Here is a 24,783-nt window from a genome sequence, read left to right as displayed (position 1 = left end):
TGATCTAAACCAAAAGCTTGCTCTTTGAGTTTCCCAAAGAGATTTTTACTCTTTCATCACCAAAGGGAAAACAATTTTCCATAAAAAGAGTATATGACCTGAAGTTCACATTAGCACAAGACAGGCTAAGCCAAGAAAAGAATTCCTGTCATCCCTTATAAGTGTATAACTACAGAGCCATGATCTTTAACTTTCATAAATTATTAATACATTGCTTTTGGCTATAATAGATTTGCAGTAGCTGACAACAGTTTTTAAAATATGAACTTCCTGATAAAACACAGTCTCTTGAAATACTCAGCAGGGCAAGGACAACACAAAGGACTCAGAAAATTGAAATGGGAGCCAGAAGGCTTGCTTTTGGCTTAACATGTGATGTTGGGTAAATCTCCTTCCTTTACTGAACTTCAGTTTCTTCTTTTTTAAAAAATAAGAAAAAAATAGAAAAAAAAAAAAAACAGAAAAAGGAAAAAAATTTTTAAATATTGTCATGTGCCTAGCAGAACATCAAGGAGGATTTAAAATACATAACAATAAATTTCCATTTCAATAAAGTACATCTAATAATAGAAGACATTATATTCACAACTGTCCATCTTTTTTTTGCTTCCTTGTAGTTTGTTCTTTTGTCCTCTGTTGTGCACGTTTTACTTTATTCTGTCCCCTTTCATTCCCTCCACTTCTCCTAAGCAGGTTACAGCTAAGTATGGATATATAAGTATATACAAACATACAAATACATATACTTACATGCATACATATATACACAGACATATACATATATGTGCATTTACACATACATAAACATACATCTAAAACAATAATAACATGGCTGACATATAAAGTAGATTTCTCTCTTGAATGAATCTTTTAAGTTTGATTTTAAGAACAATGTTTATTAACCTTATTTTTTATATATATTTATTTATGTTTGTCTGTTTTTTATTTATTTATTTGTATTATTAAAGCTTTTTATTTACAAAGCATATGCATAGGTAATTTTTCCAACATTGACCCTTGCATAACCTTTTATTCCAAATTTTCCCCTCCTTCTCCCCACCTCTTCCCCAGCTGACAGGTACTCCAATATATATGTTAAATATTTTGAAATACATGTTAGATCCAATATATGTATACATATTTATATAGTTAACTTGTTGCACAAGAAAAATCATATCAAGAAGGAAGAAAAAGAAAAACTGAGAAAGAAAACGAAATGTAAGCAAATAACAACAGAGAGAGTGAGAATGTTATGTTGTGTTCCACATTCTGTTCCCATGGTTTTCTCTCTGTAACCTTATTTTTTCTAATAAATTCTACTCCTATACTTATTTGTATTTATTTCATTTCTTATCTCTGTTAACTCTTCTACTTTAATTCTATTCCTTAACTTGCCTAGATATTACTGAACCTCCCTCCCATCCAAGATCCCTTCCTTATCATCTCCTCTCATCCTTTTCCTTCCTCTTTATCCTTCCTCTTTATTTTATGAGTAAATAAGCTCTAAAACTGATTTCCAGATTAAAAATGTTGGGTTTCTATGCTTTACCCCCAAGTTTCACAACTTTCTATTCTTTTTGAACTTTTTACAAATTGAAAAGGTATCTTGGAAAGGTTTAATGTACAGGTTGTTTCATTAGGAATCTAATGGAGCCTAAGAACTCCTCAGAAGACTCTTTTAAAATATATAAAATACATAGAGTTACAAAGAAAACCACAGATAAGTACCCTGGGAAAATTCACAGAATCCAGATTAAAAGCCCTAGGTTTAGGGTGACTTGCCTAAAGGCAGGTAATTGAACAAAGTAGCCCTTTAGCATTATTAGACTATACCAAATTTGCAGCCTATTTTGCCATGTCTTGTCTAGTCCCTTAATAATAATAGCTAATAAAAATTAAAATAATTTTAAAATATAACTACTATTTATATAACATTTGTTATGTGCCAGACACTGTACTAAGCACTTTACAATTATTATTTCATTCGATTCTGGGAGGTAGGGGCATTTTCCCAATTTTACATATAAGGAAACTGAGACAAACAGAGATAAAGTTTAAGACTTGTCCAGAATCATACAGCTAGGAAATGTCTGAGGCCAAATATGAGTTTCCCGACCCCAGAATAAAGAATAGCTACTCAAAGTTAACTCAAGAGGACTCTTAGGATCAAAATAACAGGAATAACAAACTAGGAGTTCTAGAGACTTCTTCCAATAGGCAAGGCTTGAGGTTTGTTGTTATAAAACTTCAGCTAAGACCCTATTGATAAAATCTTTCATCATGTGCAGCCTACAGCCCACACTCAATGTTGTGGAGTGGAAATGTTAGCTGACATTGATGGTGCATTCCATGGACAGCCTTCCAGTCTTGTGAGTCATTTTTGTTTCCCCAGTTCTGAAATGCTCTGGGATGCTTACTCCTTCCTGAAACTTAATGTCTTCACTATGTTTACGTGGGTAGTCAGGGTAATACATCCAATTGTACAGAGTGAGAAGCTGAGGTTGAACCAGGGAGAGAGGGATCAAGAAAGAAAATAACTTGTCCACAGACACCTGAAAGGTATTGAAGACAAAAAATGAATCCAGGTGTCATGATGTGAGACATTATTACCCAGATTGTAAAAGAGCCTTGGATAAAAGGGTAAAGAAGTCAAAAGGTACTTCCCTGACACCTCCTTCCTTTATCCTCTGACCTCCGCTTTCTTTCTCTGTCTTCTTTTATTTTAAGTGATGAAGTTCTCTAAACCAGGCTCAGACAACAGGTTCACAATTCTTCATTGAATATGTGCTTAAAATATTGACAGATTTTTCAGAATACAAGAGCTTATCTTTCTATGGCATATCCAAGAACTTAGGATCATCCCTCACACTTCATACCATGGTCAGCCATGAAAGGATTTCAACCTTATATTATAAAAAGTATGTTTAAAAAACTTTCACATAAGGTCTTATTTTAATTTGTTTATAATCAAGGCATAGGTTGCAATAACAGTCTCTCTCCTGAAATCCTTGCAGATAAGATGGAGTACTATAGACCAAGTCCATATGTATTTGCATTAGACAATTGTAGAAGACAAAGTTAGATAATTGAACTAAAATTAGAATTTGAATGACAAGCTGAGGATTGTGAACTTGATCAGTAAAGAGCCAGTGAACCAGACAACAAAAAGATGGTGCCAAAATCTTTCTCTGGCTACATTTAGTCTCTATATACCATTTCTCTTCCTTTCTTCGCATCTCTTTCTTCCCTCAATTTTCTTTCATTTCGCTGTGTCTTTTTCTTCTTTCTTTCCCTCCTTTCTTTTCTTCATCTCTGTCTTTTCCTCCCAATTTTCTGGCTCTTAACTCTGAGTGCCTAGCTAGTGTTTTATTATTCATTGGCATTTTCTGGTTGACCCCCATGCCTGGAATGCATTCCTTCCTCATAGCCACTCCTTAGAACCCTTTGTTTCCTTCAAAACTCAACTCAAGCACTACTACCAGTCCCTTTTTGATTCCCTCCCCCATAGCCTAGCTACTAGTTTATGCTTCTCTCTCCAAAATTACCTTGTATTTATTCTTTATATAATTTGTATGTGTGTAGATTATAAATAACACACAGAGAATAATACTAATAATACCTAATGTTTATATAGTGCTTCCTCTGTTCCAGGCACTGTTCCAGGAAAGCTTTTTACTATTATTAACTCTATTGATCCTCATAATAACCCTGAGAGATAGATGCTATTATTATTTATATTTTGTAGATAAGGAAACTGGGGCAAACAGAGTTAAATGATTTGCCAGGATTATACAACTAGTAAGTTTTAAAGCTGGATTTCTATGTACATACATACACAAAAAATGTGTGTGTGTGTATATATATATATACACACACACATATATGTACATATACAGATGGTATCTTCCCTGATAGATTGTACATTGTAACTATCAAATATGTGAATATATTATTTATATCTATGGATGTATGTTTATATTTATATAGGATTTTTGCAAATAAAAAGAAATACAAAGACTTTTTAAAAATGTCTCTAAGGTCTGAGAATATGATGGTAAGGGATCATAGAATCAAAGACCTAGGGATAACAGAAGCCATTTAAACTGATTCCATTTTACACATTGAAAAATTGAGAGCCAGAGGAATTCAATGATTTGGTATAGACTATGGAGACAGAATTTGAACCCTGACTCTGAATTCTATGTAACTTTCTACTATCCTATTCAGGAAGGGAATAAATCAAGAAAAATCTATGGTTGCTAGTTACCTGTTGGGAACAGCTTCTTCCTATATCATTTGAGTGAGAGAGGAAAGATTCCTTTTTATTTCATTTTTATCTTTGTATCCCCATTGCTGACATAGCATGACATAGTAAACAGAGAGCCAGCCCTGAAACCTGGAAGACATGCATTGAAATCCTGTTTCCTTCACATACTATCTGTATGACTCTAGACCTTAGAGCACTAAACCTCTCAGCTTCCTTAGCAAGTCTCTAGGACAATAAACTGCAGAGAAAATGATAATCTACATTGAAGGAGGGAATTTCCTCAACCAAGAGTTCCCTATACCAGTGAAATCTCAGGACCTACTAATCCATTGTTGGAGTTGTGAAATGATCCAACCATTCTGGAGAACAATTTGGAACCTTGCTCAAAGAGCTATAAAACTGCATTTTTATCCAGCAGTCTTACTACTGGGGCTATTTCCCAAAGAAATCATTAAAAAGGAATCTTATGTGATAAAAATGTTTGTAGCAGCTCTTTTTTGTGATATCAAGGAACTAGAAACTGAATGGATGCCCATCTGTTGGGTTGAATAAAGTATGCCATGGGCTGGATAAATTATGATATATAAAGATAATAGAATAAAGAAATGATAAACAGGCTGATTTCAGAAAAATCTGGAAAGACCTACATGAATTGATGCTGAGTGAAGTGAGCAGAATTAGGAGAACATTGCGCACAGTAACAACAAAATTAAGTGACGATCAACTGTGATAGAGTTGACTAGTCTCAACAATTCAGTGATTCAAGGCAATTCCAAAAGACTGGAGACAGAAAATGCCATCTGTCTCCAGAGAGAGAATGATGGAGACTGAATATGGATCAAAGCATAGTATTTTCATCTTCTGTTTCTTTCTTGTGGGTTTTTTCCCTTTTGGTCTTATTTTTCTTGTACAACATAATAAATATGGAAAGATATTTAAAAGAATTGTACATATTTAATCTATATTAGATTGCTTGCTGTCTTGGGGTGGGGGAGATAAGAGAGAGAGAAAGGGAATACAAAGTTTTATAAAAATAAATGCTGAAAACTACATGTATTTGGAAAAACAAAATCCTATTATGGGGGGTAGGAGAGGGAAAGAAATCAAAAGTCCAAATATCCAATTCTATTCTTATCCCATCTCTTAATACAGGTTCTGGTTTAGGTTGTTTACTTGTTTTTCAGTCATATCTGACTTTGTTATTCCATTTGGGATTTTCTTGGCAGAGAGATTAAAGTGGTTTGCCATTCCCTTCTCCAACTCATTTTATAGAGAAAATTAAGGCACTGTTAAGTGACTTGCTCAGGGCACACAACTAATAAGGGTCTGAGGCTAGATTCGAATTCATGAAGACAAATCTTTTTGATTTCAAGCCCAGAATTCTATTCACTATGCCACCTAGTTGCACTTGGCACAAATGATTATTGTGCTCTAACTGGTTTCAAAGTCATAAAATATTAAAGCTGAAATGAATCTCAAACATCATTTAGTCCAACTTATTTCTTTATAGGTAAGGAAGGGATAGCTAGATGGCTGTAGAATGCCAAGTCCCAAGTCAGGAAAACTCAAATTCATGAATTCAAATCTGGTCTCAGACAATTATTAGCTGTGTGATGCTAGACAAGCCACTTAATCCTGCTTGCCTCAATTTCTTCATCCACAAAATGAGATGGAGAAGGAAATTACAAGCCACTCCAATTTCTCTGCCAAGAAAACTCTTAATGGGGTTTCAAAAAGTTGGATATGACTAAATTATAAAGGAGGAACCTAAAATCCAGAGAGCAGAAACAAGTATGAAACAAGAGTATGAGCCAAGTATTACAATAGCCACCTTCCTACTCCAAATCCAATGCTCTTCCCACAGTTTAGGAGGAGTTCTGCACTTCAAGTGAAGTCAGAAAGACATGATTTTTAATCCTTTCCCTGAAACTTACTCCCTATATGACTTTAAGCCAGTTTACTTAGCTTTTCTGAACCTCAGTTTCTTCACATATATGATATTTGCAGGACATACATCAGAGGGCCGTTGTGAGTCTCAAATGAAATAATGTATATGTAGTATAATACAAATATTATTTATCATTATGCTATGTTGTGTAATGAAGGTAATAAAGACAAGTCATGTTCATTTAGCACATTAGTAAACTCTGAGCAATTCTGCATCATGGGCATGAAAGGTCTGAATAACAGAACCTTTCTGAAGAAGGGCTAGCAGTGCTTTTATATCCACAATTATATCATGGCTCAAAGTAGAGCAAATCTATCAAATAGGAATTCCTGATATGGAGCTCATTGTCAGAATATGGATTTTGTCTTTTTTCCCTCTTCTTTTATGTGATTTGATCATTCCCTTTTGTTAAAATAGTATAAAAGGAGGTTGTTGACAGCAGATAACCTTGAAACATAGTGTTTTTTTTTTTAACTGTATTGAAAAAAATAGAAAAAAGGAAAACAAAACAAAACAGAGCAGAACATTGTCATGTGCCCAGTAGAACATCAGGAAGGGTTCAGAATATATAATAATAAATTATCAGTTCAAGAAAGGATATATAATAGTAGAAGAAATTATATTCATTAGTGTCCATTCTTTCTTTGTTTTCTTGTAGATTGTTCTTTTGTTCTCTGCTCCATACTTTTTTTTTAAACTTTAATCTTATTTTCCCTTTTTATCCTTCCCATGTCACTCAAGCACAGATATAGAAATATATACATATACATGTATATACATAAACATACACACTTTCACTCATACACACCCATATACCCATACGCATATATACATATACATCACATCTATCCACAGACACATTTATATATACATATTTCTATATATACACATACATAGAGCAACATGAACACATCTATATATACTCAGACACATAAATACACACACATTCATCCAAATGTAAACATGCATCTAAAACAAAATTAGTCTGACATATAATGGAGATTTCTGTCTTTATTGAATCTTTAAGTTTGATTTTGTCTAAGATCAATGATTATTAGCCATACTTTTTTTTTTTAATAAATTCTATTCCTGATTCTTGTTGTAATGTTCGTGTATATCTCTTCTTTCCTATTCCTGCTAACTTCTAATTTAATTCTACTCCCTAATTGTCTTTTCTTGACCCAGTTAGGAAAAATTCTCAATAATGAATAATCCTGAAAAGCAAATATAAGCTATATGACACAATCCTGGCCTTGGAGTCAGGATAACCTCAATTCCAGTCTGGCCATAGATACTTAGTAGCTGTGTGAACCTGGGTGAGTCCACATAACTACATTCTGCCTCAGTTTTCTCATCTGTAAAATGAGGATAATAATAACAACTATCTCCTAGAATAGTTGTAAACATGAAATAAGATATTTTCAAGACATTTCACAAATCTGTGTTATATCAATGCTAGCTTTTATTATTATTTGTTATTATTATACAAGAAAAATCCCTCCTCTATTAAATGTTAGACTAGATAGCCTGTGGGATCCCTTCCAGCTCTAAAGAAATGATTCTTTGATCTCATTGAGAACTATTTACATAAAGTGGGAGGGAAAGAGAGAAAAGGAAGAGAGAGAAGAAATGAAATGAATTGGTTATTCATAAAACAGTAAGATTTAGAGCAAGAGAACTTAAGGTCATAAATTCAAAGCAAGAAGGGACCTGAGAGGAGATTTTTAAGAGGAGTTAGACTTATCTTCCTGAGTTCAAATCCATCCTCAGACACTTACTATTTGAGTGAACAAGTCATATAACCTTTTTTGCCTCACTTCCTCATCTGTCAAATAAGCTGGTGAAGACAATGGCAAATCCCTCCAGTATTTTTGCCAAGAAAACCCCAAATAGGGTCATGAAGAGTCAGTCATAAAATGAGCTGGAGAAGAGAATGGCAAACCACATCAATCTCTCTGCCAAGAAAATCCCAAATGGAGTCACAAAGGGTCAGATATGACTGAAAAACAAGTAAACAACCTAAACCAATTTTCATCTGCCATCTTATAGAAAAGGAAATTCAAGTCTAAGAAAAGCAAGGTCATCCAGGTAACACATAGCAGATCCAAATCTAATTTCAGGGCCTTTGACTCCAAATTTATCTCTCTTTCCAATTTTAATAGTAATAACAATAATAATATTTACATAGTACTTTAAAGTTTTGCATGTATCATCTCATCTGATCTTCACAGTAACCCTGTGATGTAGGTTCTATTATTAACTGCAATTTACAGATGGTATCCCTAAGGCTGAGAATAATTATAGAATTTACTCAGGGTCATAGGACTACTAAGTATCTGAGGCAAAATTCAAAGTCGGGTTTTCTTGACTACAACTCCACTACTCTATCCTCTAGCACCTGTCAATTTAGTATACTACCTAGCAGCCCGTATAAACCATCATCCAGTCCAACTCCCTAACTTTGTTGTTGTTGTTCAGTTTTTTCAATCATGGTCCAATTCTTCATGACCCCATTTGGGTCAAAAATACCAGAATGATTTGTCGTTTCTTTCTCTAGATTATTTTACAGATGAGGAATTAAGGCAAACAGAATTAAGTGACTTAATTAAATGACTTGCCCAGAGTCACATAGCTAATAAATATATGAAACTATTTGAAGTCAAGTTTTCCTGTTTCCAGGCCTGGTGCTCTATCTACTGCTCCACCTAGATGCCCTCCCTCTAATTTTATAGATATAGAACAGGAATAGTAGAAATGATTTGCCCATTATCACACATGTACAACAAAAGCAGGGCAAGAATTCAAACCCAGCTCCTGTAATATTAAATTGTATTTCTCCATTCCAGAACCTAAGTCCCAATAATTCTTGAACTCCTTAAACATTCTAGTTTCACCAGCAAAGGTCCATGTGGGTAGGGGACCAAGGGGAGAAGTAAGGGCATCTCACGCTAAGGTGTGCCTTTCTAATACTTCTAATTCTCAGCCTGTGACTCTCAAGATCCATTGTTTCCCAGCTTCTTCCACTCCAAAATCTCAATGACAAGGTCAAAGCAACAACAAATTTGTCTGGATGTGTTAGCACTCTTGTGGCTTCTCCTTTCCAGAGTTCTCAATACCCTACTAAAAGCATTACCTAAACGGCAAAGTCTGGTACATTCTATTAAAACATTTCCAGTAGCATTCCATCAGCCATTCCCCAATTGACAGGCATTCCTACAATTTATAGTTCTTGCCATCACAAAGAGAGCTGCTATAAATATTTTTAGAACATAGAGGTTCTTTTTCTTTTTCCTCTATCATCTTTGGAAATAGACCTAGTAGTGATATTGCTGGGTCAAAGGATATAAGCAGTTTAATAACTTTGGGGGCATAATTCTAAGAGAAATATCACTGTGTTATAAGAAATAATGAGCTCAAGGATCTTAGAAAAACCATGGATAGACTTGCACAAAATAATTAAGCACTAAATGAGCAGAATCAAGAGAATTTTGTATACAATAACAGCAATATTGTTAAAAGAACAATTTCAAGTGACTAAGTCATTTTGACTTTTAAAAATACCCAAATTAACTACAAAGGACATATGAAAGAAGATACTACCTGTGTCCAGAGGAAAAACTGTTAAATAGAAGAATTTATAGAATGATTTTACATATCTAGACAGGTTTGTGTCTAATGGTAGTCATCTCTAGAGCAGGGAAAGGAGAGAAAGGGAGAAAAAAGAAATTTACATCATAATATTACTATTTCTTTAAAAGGAATAGAAAGTTGTACACAATAGATTTACAGTTTCATATGCAACCATCTTTTTTTTATTATACTATGTTATAGAAATGTTGTTTTATTCTACAAATTAAAAACAAAACAAATGAATAAAAGAAAAAAAAAGACATTTCTAGAGTCTACTATCTCTATAGTAAGATTCTTCAGGCAAGGCCTGGGAATTGAAAATTAACTATGTGAAAATGATTTCAAGAGAACAATGTTCTGTGGCCATTAAAAAAATAATAATAATTTTAGGCTACTCAGAGAAGAATGGAATTTAGAATAAGAGAGGCAATACTAGGGAAGAGAAAAGAACACATTTTTTATTAAGGATCTTCTATGTTCTAAGTATTGTGCTAAACACTTTACAAATATTATCTTTTTGTTATCTTTACAACAAATCTGGAGGTAGATGCAATTATTATCTTTATTTTACATTTGGAGAAATTGAGGCAGAGAGAGATCAATTGTCATGCTCAGATTTACAAAGATAGTGTCTAAGACTGGATTTAAATTCAGATTCTAGGCTGAAAATTCAATACTTTATCCACTGTACTACCTTGCTACCCCAAAGTAGGCCCTGGTCAAGGCATATTTGGAATTACTAAATTCATTTTCAGGCATCACATTTTAGAAAGGAAATTAACAACCTGAAGCACTTGCAGACTTGAATGGCAAGGAGATTGGAAATTAGGCTAGAAAAAGATATATTGAAAGAACTAGGAGTGTGTATTCTGAAGATAGAACTTTGAAGAACTGAGGGGCTATTTTCAAATATTTTAATTTTAATCATGTGGAAGAAGTGTTCTTGACTTCAGGAAACAAAATCAGGAGAAATGGGTAGAAGCTACAGAAAATTCAATAAAGGTTAAGGAAAAACTTTTCCCTGACCAGTAGAGATCTCAAAAAGTAGAATGGGTTTGCCCTAAGATGTAGTAGGTCCCTCTTTACTGGTGGTTTTCAGAGGTTAGATGAGTCCTTGTGTAATATTGTAGAAGTGATTCACTTTAAGACCCAAGCTAGATCAGATGATTTCAGATATCATCTATCATATCAAGGGCTTTGCAAACCTTACAATGCTATACAAATGTTAACAAATGGTGCTGTTGCTGTAGTGATAGTGGTGATTGTTGTTCTTAATTAAATTCTGATTTGAGGATGTAGGAGAGTAAAGGGACAAGAAAAATATAGGTACCACATTCCTATATGCCCTCCCTGTGTGACATCCTTGACCTAAGGTGAAATCTTGAGGTTGAACCAGGACTAGAGATTGGATTAGTGGTTATAGTCATAACAAGGGACAAAGTTGAGGAAAAGAAATATTTTCAGGGCAAAGAAAAGAACAGATAATAGTCATCAGAGAGGGCAAGGACAGGAACTATCTGGGGATTTTCAGAATGAATAATATTAAGAGAATGAATCTATAGGGGAAAGGGTGCAATGGAATGAAGAATTTTAAAAAGCTAAAAACATACCATGAAATTTCTTCAATCATAAATGAGTTTAAAAGCAGTTGTTGTTCAGTTGTTTTCAGTCAAGACTGATCTTTGTGAACTCATTTGGGTTCTTGGCTAAGATAATGGAGTCGTTTGTCATTTCCTTCTCACTTTTTACAGATGAGGGAATTGAGGCAAACAGGGTTAAGTGACTTGCCCAGAATCACACAGCTAGTAAATGTCTGAGGTCAGATTTGAACTCAGGAAGGTGTGTATTGTTGACTTCAGGCCCAGCATTTAATAGTGCTCCACCTATCAGAGAGGAACAATAATCAGACAACTACAGAACCAGAATGTCTACACAGTAACAACGATATTGTAACAACACTTAGCTCCTTGTCTTAGATTATCCAAGACAAAGAACTTTTTATGAAAAATGCTATTTATCTGGACTATCTTACAGAAAGAAAACTGATGAACTCTGAGGTCAGAATGAATCATGTTTTTTTCACTTTATTTTTATTGCTTTTTGGGGGGCACCATGGCTAATATGGAAATACGTTTTGCATAGTTTCACATGTATATCTGATTTCATACTGCTTGCCTTCTCAATGGGTGGAGGAAAGGCTGCAGGGAAAGAAAATTTGTAATTCAAAAAAAAATTTTAAGAATATTAAAAATTAAAGGTAGCTAGGTGGCACAGTACATGGAGGATTGGCCCCAAAATCAGGAGGACCCAAGTTCAAATCCAAACTCAGACACTTGACGTTTATGAGCTATATAACCTTGGACAAGTCACTTGAGCCCAGTTGCTTTGCCAAATTTTTTTTTTAATTTAAAAAAGAATGTTAAAAATTAATTGATTTTTAAAATATTCTTAAAAGTGATTAGACAGCACTAGAGGGAACCCTGTGCCTAGTCTGTCATTTTGGCATTACCCTCCTAGGAAGAGGATGCAGGAAAGCTGCTAACCTACATTCCTTAAAGCATGATAAGAATTCATTAAGCCCCTCACCATAATGATCAACAAGAAAGAAATCAGGGGATCCTGTAGAATCACAAGATTACAGAGCTAGAGCTAGAGCTAGAAGGGACCTCTGATGAAAAAAGGAAAAAAAAAACAGCCTAAGGAGATCAAATAATTCTTCTAAAGTCATACCATTAGTAAGTTACAGAGCCAGTATTAGCACACAGATCTTTTGACTCCTAAATCAGAGCAGGATTAGCACACAGATTTTTTGACTCCTAAATCAGAGCTCTTACCATCATACAATATATAGGCAAGTAGAGGAAAGGTCATATGTGTGATTCAAAGGGAAGCAAGAGTAGACATCTCTAGCAGTTCTTCTTCCCACCTTTTTCAAGGGAAACTGATTCCAGGAGACTGGAATCAGAGGCTGAACTTCCTATTCTCCTTAGAGAGAGAGGGGATACCTGGTCAGAATTATATCTTATCTGCTTACTAATTTGTGTGACTCTAGGTAAGTCACTTAACCCTGACTGCTTTATCAAAAGAAAAAGAAAAAAATAGGGGCAGGTAAGTAGCATAGTAGATAGAAGATTGACCCTGAAGTCAGGAGGACCTGAGTTCAAATCTAGCCTCAGACACTTGTTATTTACTAGCTGTGTGATTCTGGGCAAGTCATTTAACCCTAATTACCTTGCCAACTATATATACACACTTCAAGCTAAACTCCTGATTGCTTTTCTTTAATTAGGAAGGAGGATTTGGGGCTTTATATCTAAGGTTTGACACCTTCCCATCAAATACAAGTTCTGCACATAGCAAGTAAACCCATTTATTCAAGTCAGTAAGAACAACAACAACAAAAAAAAAAGAAATCAGACAAAATATATGTAGAAAACTATTTTTCAGATCATATAGATTTTACCAGTGTCTACACTAAGCTATCATAAGTGTTAAAAGGTTCATGGAGGGGAGGGAAATGTGAATGTTTGTGAGAATAAAAAAGTTTGGAAAAACTTTTGTTGCTATTAGTAGTATATTTTGTATATTGCAGTAGGTGCTCAATAAAAATTTTTAGGATCCTATCAGATTGGATTAGATTAGACATCATGACAGTAAAATAGGATTATTGAACAGTAGCAATGAACTAGTTAAAGTTATAAGCTTTGAGCTATAAATTTGTTCTCTAGTGATTTCATTAGCATGGGAAAAGGAGCAGAGAAATCAGAGGACAGAAGCAAGTATAAAATGACTTGTAAGGTAGGAACAGCAGATCAGGAAGATAAGGCATTCTAGGCTAGATCATAGTGAGACAATAAAAATGACAAACTGAAGGGAAAAGGCTGAATATAGAAGCAAGTGAACTCAGTATAGAAGCAGTTTGGGTGGGGAGAATAAAGATGAGTTTGGAAAAAATAGTGAGGGCAAAGAAAAAGACTTGGAAGGATAAGAAGCTATGATCAGAGAGAATTATAATGTTCTAATTTTTGGAGGTGTTTTTGCTTGTCCTTTATTCTTGAAGAGAACCACAACATCAGGGAGGTAATGCCATGACATACAAGTAAATTGGATTGAAGTGAGAGAGGGCTGAGCAAGGTCACCTGCCTCACTTTCTCCTCCAGAGCCATCTGGGTCTAGTGGCTAGATGTAGATCAGGAGAACTGGAGATAGTCCTCCTGGAGGTGCTGCAACAATTATGGATGGTAAGCTCACCTTCCTATGACACTTTTCAAAATGCTTTTCTCACAACAACTTTATGCAACAGGCAAGGGAGGTATTGTTGAGTCCATTTTGCAGATAAAGGAGAACTCAGGAGGATCTGAGTTCAAATTTGACCTCAACCACTTAACACTTCTAGCTGTATGACCTAGGCAAGTCACTTAACCCCAATTACTTGAAAGGAAAAAAAAGGAGAAATTGAAATTCAGAGAGAGATGAAATGATTTGTTCCAAGACGAGTGGGTAGAAAGTCTTGGAGAGGTAATTTAAACCTATATCTTCTTCTTTGCTTCTTTTTTTGTTGAGATAATTGGGGTTAAGTGACTTGCCCAGAATTACACAGCTAGGAAGTGTTAAGTATCTAAGCCTAGATTTGAACTCAGGGCCTGCACTCTATCCACTGCACCATTCAGCTGCCTCAGACCTATATCTTCTGACTACGAGTCCTACATCTTTCTGCTATAAAAAGATGCTTAAATGGGCTTTTCATTGAATAGTTCATTCAGTCTCCCCTCATGCCTTTCTTCATACCTCCATATTATGCCTAACAACACATAGATAAGTTTTGACAATTTACATGTAAAAATATTTTTTTCCATATGCTCCAAGTCATTATTAATGACAGAAATGCAAATTAAGACAACTCTGAGATACCACTGTACACTTGTCATATTGGCTAGAATGACAGAGAAAGAGAATGCGGAATGTTGGAGGGGATGTGGGAAAACAGGGACACTAATACATTGTTGGTGGAATTGTGAATATATCCAGCCTTTCTGGAGAACAATTTGGAAATATGCTCAAAAAGTTACCAAAAATATTTTTTCCCATATACAGGTAAGAGAACAGTTGAGATTCTGACCCATTCATTTCCCCAATTACCTTTTCAGTCTTTACTAGTGCTAATCCTCAGAGTCACAGTAGATTCCTAAAGTCTTAAAGAGAGGCTTTCATACACAGTCATAGGTCCTGGAGACTACTGAGAAGCCAATTTGTCAGATACTCGATTAAAACCATTTCCTAAATCAAGGATGATATTGGCCCACTGGGCCTCTAAATTCAAATTCCCTTTTCTCCCTCCACCCCCACCCATTCCCATCTCAATACAGAAATAGGCAGTAATTTGCCAAACAAGATGGTGGTTCAAAAGCCAGCATCAACATTATGACTTCAATGTCAACTGATAATGACAAGAAACAAGGGCACTGATATTATCAATGCATACCAATGTCTCACCAAGACACAGTGTTGACTCCAGTCATCTGGGCATGACTCAGCTCTCTACATTTCTTCCCCCACAGCAATTTTCTATTGCCTCTAACAGTTGCTTCATCCAGTATCCAATTAGCAAACTAGTCCCAGGAACTTTGAAGTCTTTTTGAAGAGTTGGAAAGAAGCCAACTAGGTCACTAAGATTAGAAATGAAAATGTGTGACTTCTAACTCCAACAACAATTTCTATTGTCTAAAGACACTTTCAAACAAAAATATAATGCACAGGTATAGGATTAACAAAGGTATAATGCCCATAATGCTCATTTGTGGTAAAAGATTTTGTTTTTCTATTATGCAAGAGAACTCCAATCAATATCATTGAAGCTTTTTTATTTTTATTTTTAATGCTCTAAACAGAAGAGAAAAAAGGCAGAAAGGAAACAGACAAGAATGAGAACTTTAAAAATTATATATTGAATATTTATTTGTGTGTATATATATATAAACATATTTTTATATGGAGTTATATATGTGTGTTTCTAAATATCATATATGTGTATGCATATGTTTCTCTGTGTGCATATATATATATGTATATATATATTTAAATTAAAATAACCTGTACATAACAGGATTTTGTGGTTTCATGCATAATCCTCTTTTTTCTGTTATATTTAGTATAAAAAAATGCTAGTTTTTGTCATTGTTAAGTCATTTTTGAATTTTACAAATTATTCATTTATTATTTGTAGAAAAGGTACAATTTACTGACTCTTGAGCTATTTCTCCACTGGAGATAAACTCCTCCAAGTGGGGCAGAATAGAAAAATTACACATCTCCAAGTAAAAGTCACAGGTCTTTGAGTTAAACACCTGAGTTCAACCATTTCTTCAATTTATTACCCACCTATCTTGGGGCAAGATCTTTTCTGCTTCAGTTTCTTCCTCCATAAAATGAAGAGAGTGAATCAGATGGTCTCTACTCTAAATCTGTGTTCACAAATCATCTCCCAGTGCAAAACTCACTGATCAAAAGTCCTGAGCTGAAGTCCCAGTTCTGCCACAGTAGCTAGGTGATCCTAATAAGAAATGTCTTCTTTTATCCTTAATTTTCTCATATATAGAATGATAATATTAGTCTCAGTAGTTACTTCACAAAGCTGATCCTATGTTCCAGAGGCTCATTTGTAGACACACTCCATGGGCTATTCTCCAATCCACAGACACACATACTCTCTGTCAGTCAGTAAATATGCATTTAGTAAGTACCTACTATGTGGCAAATACTGATCTAAAAGCAAGAAATACAAAAAAAAAAAAAAAAAAAAAAAGATAAAAGAGAGTTCCTGGTTTCAAGGAGTTTAATGGGGAAGACAATATAAATAACATTACTGAAAAATGCAATATACATGATACATTGGAATTAATCTAAGAGGGAAGGCACTAAAATTAAGGAAAACCAGGAATAATTTCCTGCAGAATGTGGGACTTTAGCTGAAACTTGAAGGAAGCAAGAATGGAGATGATGAGGGAGAGAATTCCAGGCATGGGAGACAGCTAATGAAAATGCCCAGAGTTGGGAGATGGGACTGTCTTACACAAGGAACAAGTAGGAGCCAGAGTCACTGGGAGAAAGGTATAAGAAAACTGGAAAAGTAGGAAAGGGCCAGGTGATAAAACATTTTGAACACCACCTAGGTTTTAAATTTTATCTAAAAGCTGATGGAGTTTATTGAATTGAGGGAAGATCTGTACTTTAGGAAGATCATACAGTTGGGTAGAGAATGGATTGGTTTGAGGAGAGACTTGAGGCAGGCAGACCCACTAATTAGAAGATTATTACAAGAGTCTAGGCCAGGCTAAAGGTGATGAGGGCCTGCATTAGTATGGTGGCCATGTCAGAAGAGAGAAAGGGACTTACTTTAAAGATGTTACAAAATTAAAGTACATATTCTTTCCCATAATAGAATTCAAGCTCTTAAGGACAGTAACTGTTTGTCTTTCTAATCCCAGTGTTTAGAATACTATCTATCAAAATATTAATAAATGTTTGTTGATAGGAGGTACAACCTCACACCTATCAGATTGGTTAATTTGACAGGAAAAGATAATGATAAATGTTGGAAGAGATGTGAGAAAACTGGAACACTAAAGCATTGTTGATCAAATTATGAACTGATTTGGCCATTCTGAAGAACTATGCCCAAAGGGCTATAAAACTGTGCATACCCTTTGATCCAGCAGTATCACTACTGGGCCTATATCCCAGGGAGATCACAAAAAAGGGGAAAGGATCTACATGTGCAAAAATGTTTGTAGCAGCTCTTTTTGTAGTGGCAAAGAATTGGAAATAGAGGGGATGCCCATCTTTTAGGGAATGGTTAAATAATATAGCACATGAAAGCAATGGAATATTATTATTCTATGAGAAATGATGGCAGGAATGATTTCAGAAAAGACTGGAAAAACTTACATGAACTGATGCTGAGCTAAGTGAGCAGAAACAGGAAAACAATAGTGTATAATAACAAGATTATGTGATGATCAACTGTGATGGATTTAACTCTTCTCAACAATTCAGAGATTCAAGGCAATTACAATAGACTTGTGGTGGATCCAAGCATAGTATTTTTTCAAGCTTTTCTTGTTAGTTTGTATTATTTTTTTCTTTCTCGGTGGTTTTTTCCCCCTTTTGATCTATTTCATTTGTACAACATGACAAATATAGAAGTATCTTTAAAGGTATTGCACATTTTTAACCTATATCAGATTGCTTGTTGCCTTAGAGAAGGGAGAATGTAAGAGAGGAAGGGAAGGAGAAAAATTTGGAACACAAGTCTTACAAAAATGAATGTTGAAACTATTCTTACATGTATTTGGAAAAACAAAATACTATGGAGAAGCTTTTTTTTTAAAGTACTGCTGCTCATATTTTGGGCCAAAAAAAAAAAAAAAGACATGAATTGATGTTGAGTGAATTGAGCAGAACCAGGAAAATATTGAACACAATAAAAGCAAGATTGTGGGATGATCAACTTAACTCCAAAAGACTTGTGATAGAAAATGCCATCCACATTCAAAGAAAGAACTATGGAGACTGAAGGCAGATCAAAGCATATTGTTTTCACCTTTTTGTTTTGTTTTGTTTTGGTTTTTCTCATGGTTTTTCCCTTTTACTCTGATTTTTCTTTCCCAACATAACTCATATGGAAATTTTAAAAATGATTGTACATGTATAATCTATGTCAGATTGCTTATTGTCTTGGGAAGGGGATAGGAAAGAGAGGAAGAGAGAAAAATGAAATTTGGAAATCAAAACCTTACCGAAAAATAATGTTAAAAACCAGCTTTACAAGTAATTGAAAAAATTACTATTAAAATAATTTTTTTTTTAAATGCTTGTTAACTGGTTTCTATTCACTAAGCTGCTTGTTGAAGGATCTAGGAAGCATCCTGTTAGCATTTTCTTTACAATACAGAAGTAGTCAGTTCCTTTTTTATGGGCTACTACAAAGTAGCCCTCCTACAAAGGAGTTCTATCTTCTGAAGTAAAATCTCCCCTTTGAAGTAAAAACTCCTAAGAGAATTTTGGGGGGAAATACCTGTCTGTGATTACATTGATAAGTTTCATTATATTCATTTCATTCCCTGTGAGGAAATCCCCTCTGCTGTGGCAGTTCTACAGCAGTTCTCCCACTATTAGAAGTGGGGACAGGGGACAGAAATTCATTAGCAATTCTGTGAAGTATTACCCTTGTGTTCTTTCAGGATATTGTTTTCCTGGTTCCACTTCTTTCCCTCTTCATCGGGTCAAGGAATTCTTTCCATGCATCTCTGTATCATGAGGGGAAAGGGAAGCTAAATAGCTACCTGATCCTTATGATTTCTAACAAAATCCTATATTGACTTTAGAGTTTACATTCTGTAACTAGTTTTGATCCCCCAACCACATGTCAGGGAGCCATTTTGATTGGCTCTGGAACCAAAATTAAAGTCTTTTTAAAAATTATGGATCAGCCAAATAAAGACGTTTGACTCTTTTTGGTTCTTTGAATTTAGAAGGCAAATTGTAGTGTACTTCAGAGTGAAAGAGGGCCTTCTCTCATCTGGATCTTCAAACAGAAGACCTATTGCTAGGTAAAAAATAGAAGAGATTCTGATCCAAGTATAGACCTGACACATGGTCTTCCTATCCCTCCATCTCTCCTTCCATCTCTCCCTGTTCTCACAATCTATCCTTCATGTTCTGATTTTATTTATATCATTTTCCCTTGCCTTTATAAGTCTTCTACTCTACTGCTCTCCAGTCCTAAATCACCACTTTCTCTGCCTTTTCTCATACTCTTGAAATATCTGATGCTTAGCACAGTATCTGGTATCTGGTAGGTAGTTAATGAATACTTATTGACTGGTTGATTGATCAACACTGCTGGAAGAATTTGTTCTATAATGCAAATAGAGTTCACTATAAGTGCATTTTATCTAATCTTACCTGGGCTCTCTCTGTTTCATGGAAGTCTTATTCATGTTGGATTATCTATCATACTGGTTGTTTCAAATCTTCCCTTCAAACTCCCAGGTCAATTTCTAATCCTGTCTCTCTTAACAGATGATCTCACCTCCTGATTTAATGAGAAAATGGAGGCAATTAATCATAAACTCTTTTATCTCTCCTATAAAACCTCAAAACTCCCAACGTGATTCATGAGCAATGTATATTAAAATTTAATTAATTTTTGAAAAACCTTCAGATGTTTTTATCCAATCCTCCTGTCTCATTTGCACTAGCATCTTGTGAAGACTATCTTCTCTGCATATGCATTTGATCCCAAATACTCCTAAATCCTTCAGGAGCTCACCCTATGAATCTCTCTCATTTTCAATCTCATTTATACTTCCTGGATCCTTCCTTATTGCTTCCTAAACAACTCAAAATTAGGACTTCAAATTACTTTCTAATCTTCTTTCCTTGTCACAGTAGGAAGTTCTTTTCAACTCCTAGAAACAGTTTCCTTCCTTACTGACTTCACTTCTTATTAACCTACTCACTTCATTTTTCCAGATAGACGGGGATGAGATGGGGATATATTCCATTTAAGAATAAAAATTCACCAAGATTCCATCTTGCTCCATCTTCTCTTCTCTCCTTCTGTTTCTATCCCTTCCTTCTCTAGATAAATAGGTAGATAGAAAGATAGAAAGATAAAAAGATAGATAGATAGATAGATAGTAGACAGATGATAGATAGATTCCCTTTGTAATTTGATTGACTCTTAGATTCCATTATTAACTATAAAGTAAATGATTTTCAATATCTTTCCTAAATAATATTTTTTCTGCTTTATTTGTTTTATTTTTCCCAGTTATATGTAGAAACAACTTATTTTGTTACATATGTACATCTTTTTTAATATATTTCCTTACAAATCATGTTGGGACAGGACAATCAGAACAAAAAGGGAAAAAAGCACAAGAAGGAAAAAAAGCAGAAGAAAAAGAAAAAAAGAGATCATAGTATGTATTGATTTACATTCAGTTTCTATAGTTCTCTATCTGTATTTGGATGGTATTTTCCAAACAAAGTTTATTGGTATTGCCTTGGAAATAATACTTCTGCACTGCAAACTGCCTGCTAGACATCTCTACCTGGTTATCTCATTGATATTTCAAATTCATCATGTTCAGGACTTAAATCATCATCTCCACCTCCCCTCAATCTAGTCTTCATTTAAATATAATGACTTTTTGTTGATGCCACCATTCCCTCACCTTCCCTCACCCCCATATTCAATCACTTGCCAAATCCTACAAATTTTATCTCCATAGCATCTCTTTCATCCATCTTTTTTTTTCTCCCCTTAGTCACCACCATCTCCTGTCATTTGGATTATCATGGTGAGCAGTCTCTCTACTATCAATCCCCATTAGACCATCCTCCACAAAGTTGTCAAAATAATCTTCCTAAACCAAAAATCTCTCTTAGCTTGGCAGCCCCTGAGTTGTACTCCAATCTATTTTTCCTTAGCGCCTTTTGTATATTTTATGTTCTAGTCAAATTGAAGTATTAACTAATCGTGACCTAAATGGCCAATAGACCATCTCCTTCCTTTACAAGTTCCCCCCATGTTTGGAATGCATATCTTCCTCATCTCCACCATTCAGAATGCTTATATGTTTTTTCAAGGCTCAGATCAAAAACCTCTTCATTGGTGAAATTAATGTCTTTTTTGTCCAATGGCCTCCATACCTTATCTTTATTCTACCTATATTTTTATTCTACTTGCATATCTCCAGAAAAATATAAGTTTCTTGCAGGAAAAACTGTTTTGATGTTTGTGTTGTGCCACATTTCTCTTTTGTTGTCCTGACTTAGTTTCCCTAATTGTTCTGACTCAGTTTTCCTCAATTGTTCTGCCTCAGTTTCCCTCAATTGTTCTGCCTCAGTTTCCCTAATTGGTCCTGCATCAGTTGCCCTAATTGTTATGCCTCAATCCCCTTAGTTGCAAACCCTCCTCTGGTTCGTGAAGACTGATATAACTCAGGGCTATTTGCTCTAAGGTTATAAATTGTCAATATGTAAACTCAAAAAGGGGGAATCCAGACATTCTGTCTCTTGCCAGACACTGTCTTAACTCCCAGCTTGTTAGAATTTATGGTCCTACCTCCAAACCTGTCAGAGCTGAGTTGATCGCTGTGGCCTGGAGATTCCCATTCACCAGAGTTTGGACTCCACCCCGCTGCCTTTGTTTAACCATTGTGTAGAAATATGTCATTGGGCACTCAAATTGGCTGTTGGATGCTAGATTCTTGGAGACCATAGTTTCATTCAGCCCTGGGACCAAACCATGGGTCCATTTGGTCCCAGTAAATCCCTCCCTTTCAAATAAAATAGTAAAAACTCTCTAATCTCTATCTTGCCTCAGTTTCCCTGGCATTACATTTGAATTACTAGCATCTAGCTAGTACCTGGATGATAATTTAATAAATGTTGAAATTGAAAGATTAGGATTAAAAGATAATATCAAGGATATAGAGGACAAAAAAAAAAAGAGTCCCAAAAGAGACAAAAGAATAACAGATGAGTAACCCAAAGAATAAATGAATTCATCAATCAATTAAGCCATTCTATATACCAAGTATCAGGGAAACAAATGGAAATTTAAAGCAGTCCCTGATTTTTAAAAATTCACCTTCCAATTGGAGGAGATGACACACATAGGACAGTTCATCCACAATGTAGATGGAAAGGTAGAGATCCCTAGAATTTAAAAGCAAGAAAACCAACAAAGCCAAAAGCTTTTTTGATACAATAGAAGGGCAAGAAGGCAAAGTTCCATAAGCTAAAGGGCACAAATCAAAATTAAGTCAACAAGGCATTTATTAAATGTTTACCTACTCTGTGCTAAAAGCTAAGAATGCAGATACAAGCAGAAAGTCCCTAGGCCCTGAGAAGCTTACATTATAAAGAAAAAAGATAACACCAGAGAGGAGACATATTAAGGTCTGCAACTTCTGGATTTTGAAGTCATTTGAATAGAGGTAAGTAAACTAAACAGGGAAGGTCATAAGAGAGAAAATATTGAAAGAAAAGAAAAAACCATACAGGGTAGAAACTTTGGTGGAAGAGATTGGGTTCTGGGAAGGGAAGAGAATAAGCATTTTGCTGATAAAAATTAAATAACTATCTCAAGATCATAAGCATCTGAGATAGGATTTTAATTGTTTTTCTCTCATTCTAAGTCCAGCAATTGATACTAAGCAGAAGAGTAGAACATACCAAGTTTTAGATTTTTTTTTAAGTCTATAGAAGCATTAATAAACCCTTGAGCTTAAATGCATAAATTTAGAAATCTAAGGCTTAATCTTTCTCTATTCTTCTCTTTTCTGAATAAACATCCTTCCAGACATTATATTCAGAGATAGCTGCCCAGTTCTGTCTAGGCTTGATGCTGTAATAAACTCAAATTCTCCAGCCAAGTGAGGTTTGTTTTGCCAAGCCTCTGTTGGTGTCTCAGCCCTTCCAGATTCTGCTTTCCCAACCTGGAAGTGAGTATGCGAGACATATAATGGTGAGAGGCATTTCCTTCTCTTGGGTCCTTAACAAGGAGATTAGTTATTATTTTCATCTTTGACAGGTATAAGTCATATTTGCTGGAGCAGTGTGGCCTAGAATCAGAAAGATTCATCTTTCTGAGTTCAAATATGACCTCAGACACTTGCTGGCTGTGAGACCCCGGGGAAATTATTTAACCCTGTTTACCTCAGCTTCATCACCCGTAAAATGATTTATGCTAAGTGAAATGAGCAGAACCAGGAGATCATTATATACCTCAACAATGATACTGTACGAGGATGTATTCTGATGGAAGTGGATTTCTTCCATGGACAGAAGCAGCTACACCCAAAGAAAGAACACTAGGAAATGAATGTAAACTGCTTGCATTTTTGTTTTTCTTCCCGGGTTATTTATACCTTCTGAATCCAATTCTCCCTGTCCAACAAGAGAACTGTTCGGTTCTGCACACATATATTGTATCTAGGATATACTGTGACATATTTAACATGTATAGGACTGTTTGCCATCTGGGGGAGGGGGTGGAGGGAGAAAGGGGAAAAATCGGAAAAGAAGTGAGTGCAAGGGATAATGTTGTAAAAAAATTACCCAGGCATGGGTTCTATCAATAAAAAGTTATTTTAAAATGATTTAAAGAAAAAAGTAACAAAGTACTCCACTATCTTTTGTAAGAAAACATCAAATGGGATAATAGGAAAACTGCTAATATAATTTTTTTAAGTTTATTTTAATCGTATTTTATTTTTCCAAATATATGAAAAAATAGTTTTCAACATTCACTTTTTTCAAAGTCTTGTGTTCAAAATTTTTTCCCCTCTTCCCTCCCCTCCCCAAAACAGCAAACAATCTGATATAGGCTAAATGTGAGCAATTCTTCTAAACATATTTCCATATTAGTCATGACATACAAGAAAAATTAGATCAGAGGGGGGAAAATGAAAAAGAAAAAAAAATACAAATAACAATAAAAAAAAGTGAAAATACTATGCCCATTTTACACTGAAGAAAACTGAGGCTTATAGATGTGAAATAACTTTTTCAAGTTCACACAGCCAGAAAAAAAGCAATATCTGGGACTTCAATCCAAACCATCTAATCTCCAGCTTGGAGTTTGTTTGTTTTTCCATTACACCATCCCACCTTTTGTCTGAATTCATTTTTTAGAAGAAGAAAAAAAAATACTCAAATGCACAGTAAATAAAAACAAAGTATTCCACACCCATATCAGTAAGAGTAGTGTCTGACACCAGCAGCCAATTAAATGTGATGCAACAAACTATTATTAAACATTTAAAATTTGCAGTGTCATGCTGGTTGCTGAGGATACAAAGATGAAATGAGAGAATGAGCTGGGGAGTCTCTGCTTTTAAAAAGATTTCAGCCTAATGGATGA

This window comes from Sarcophilus harrisii, chromosome 2, assembly GCF_902635505.1.
Source record: "Sarcophilus harrisii chromosome 2, mSarHar1.11, whole genome shotgun sequence".
NCBI classification, from domain to species: domain Eukaryota; kingdom Metazoa; phylum Chordata; class Mammalia; order Dasyuromorphia; family Dasyuridae; genus Sarcophilus; species Sarcophilus harrisii.
Note: the sequence above shows the minus strand (reverse complement) of the source record.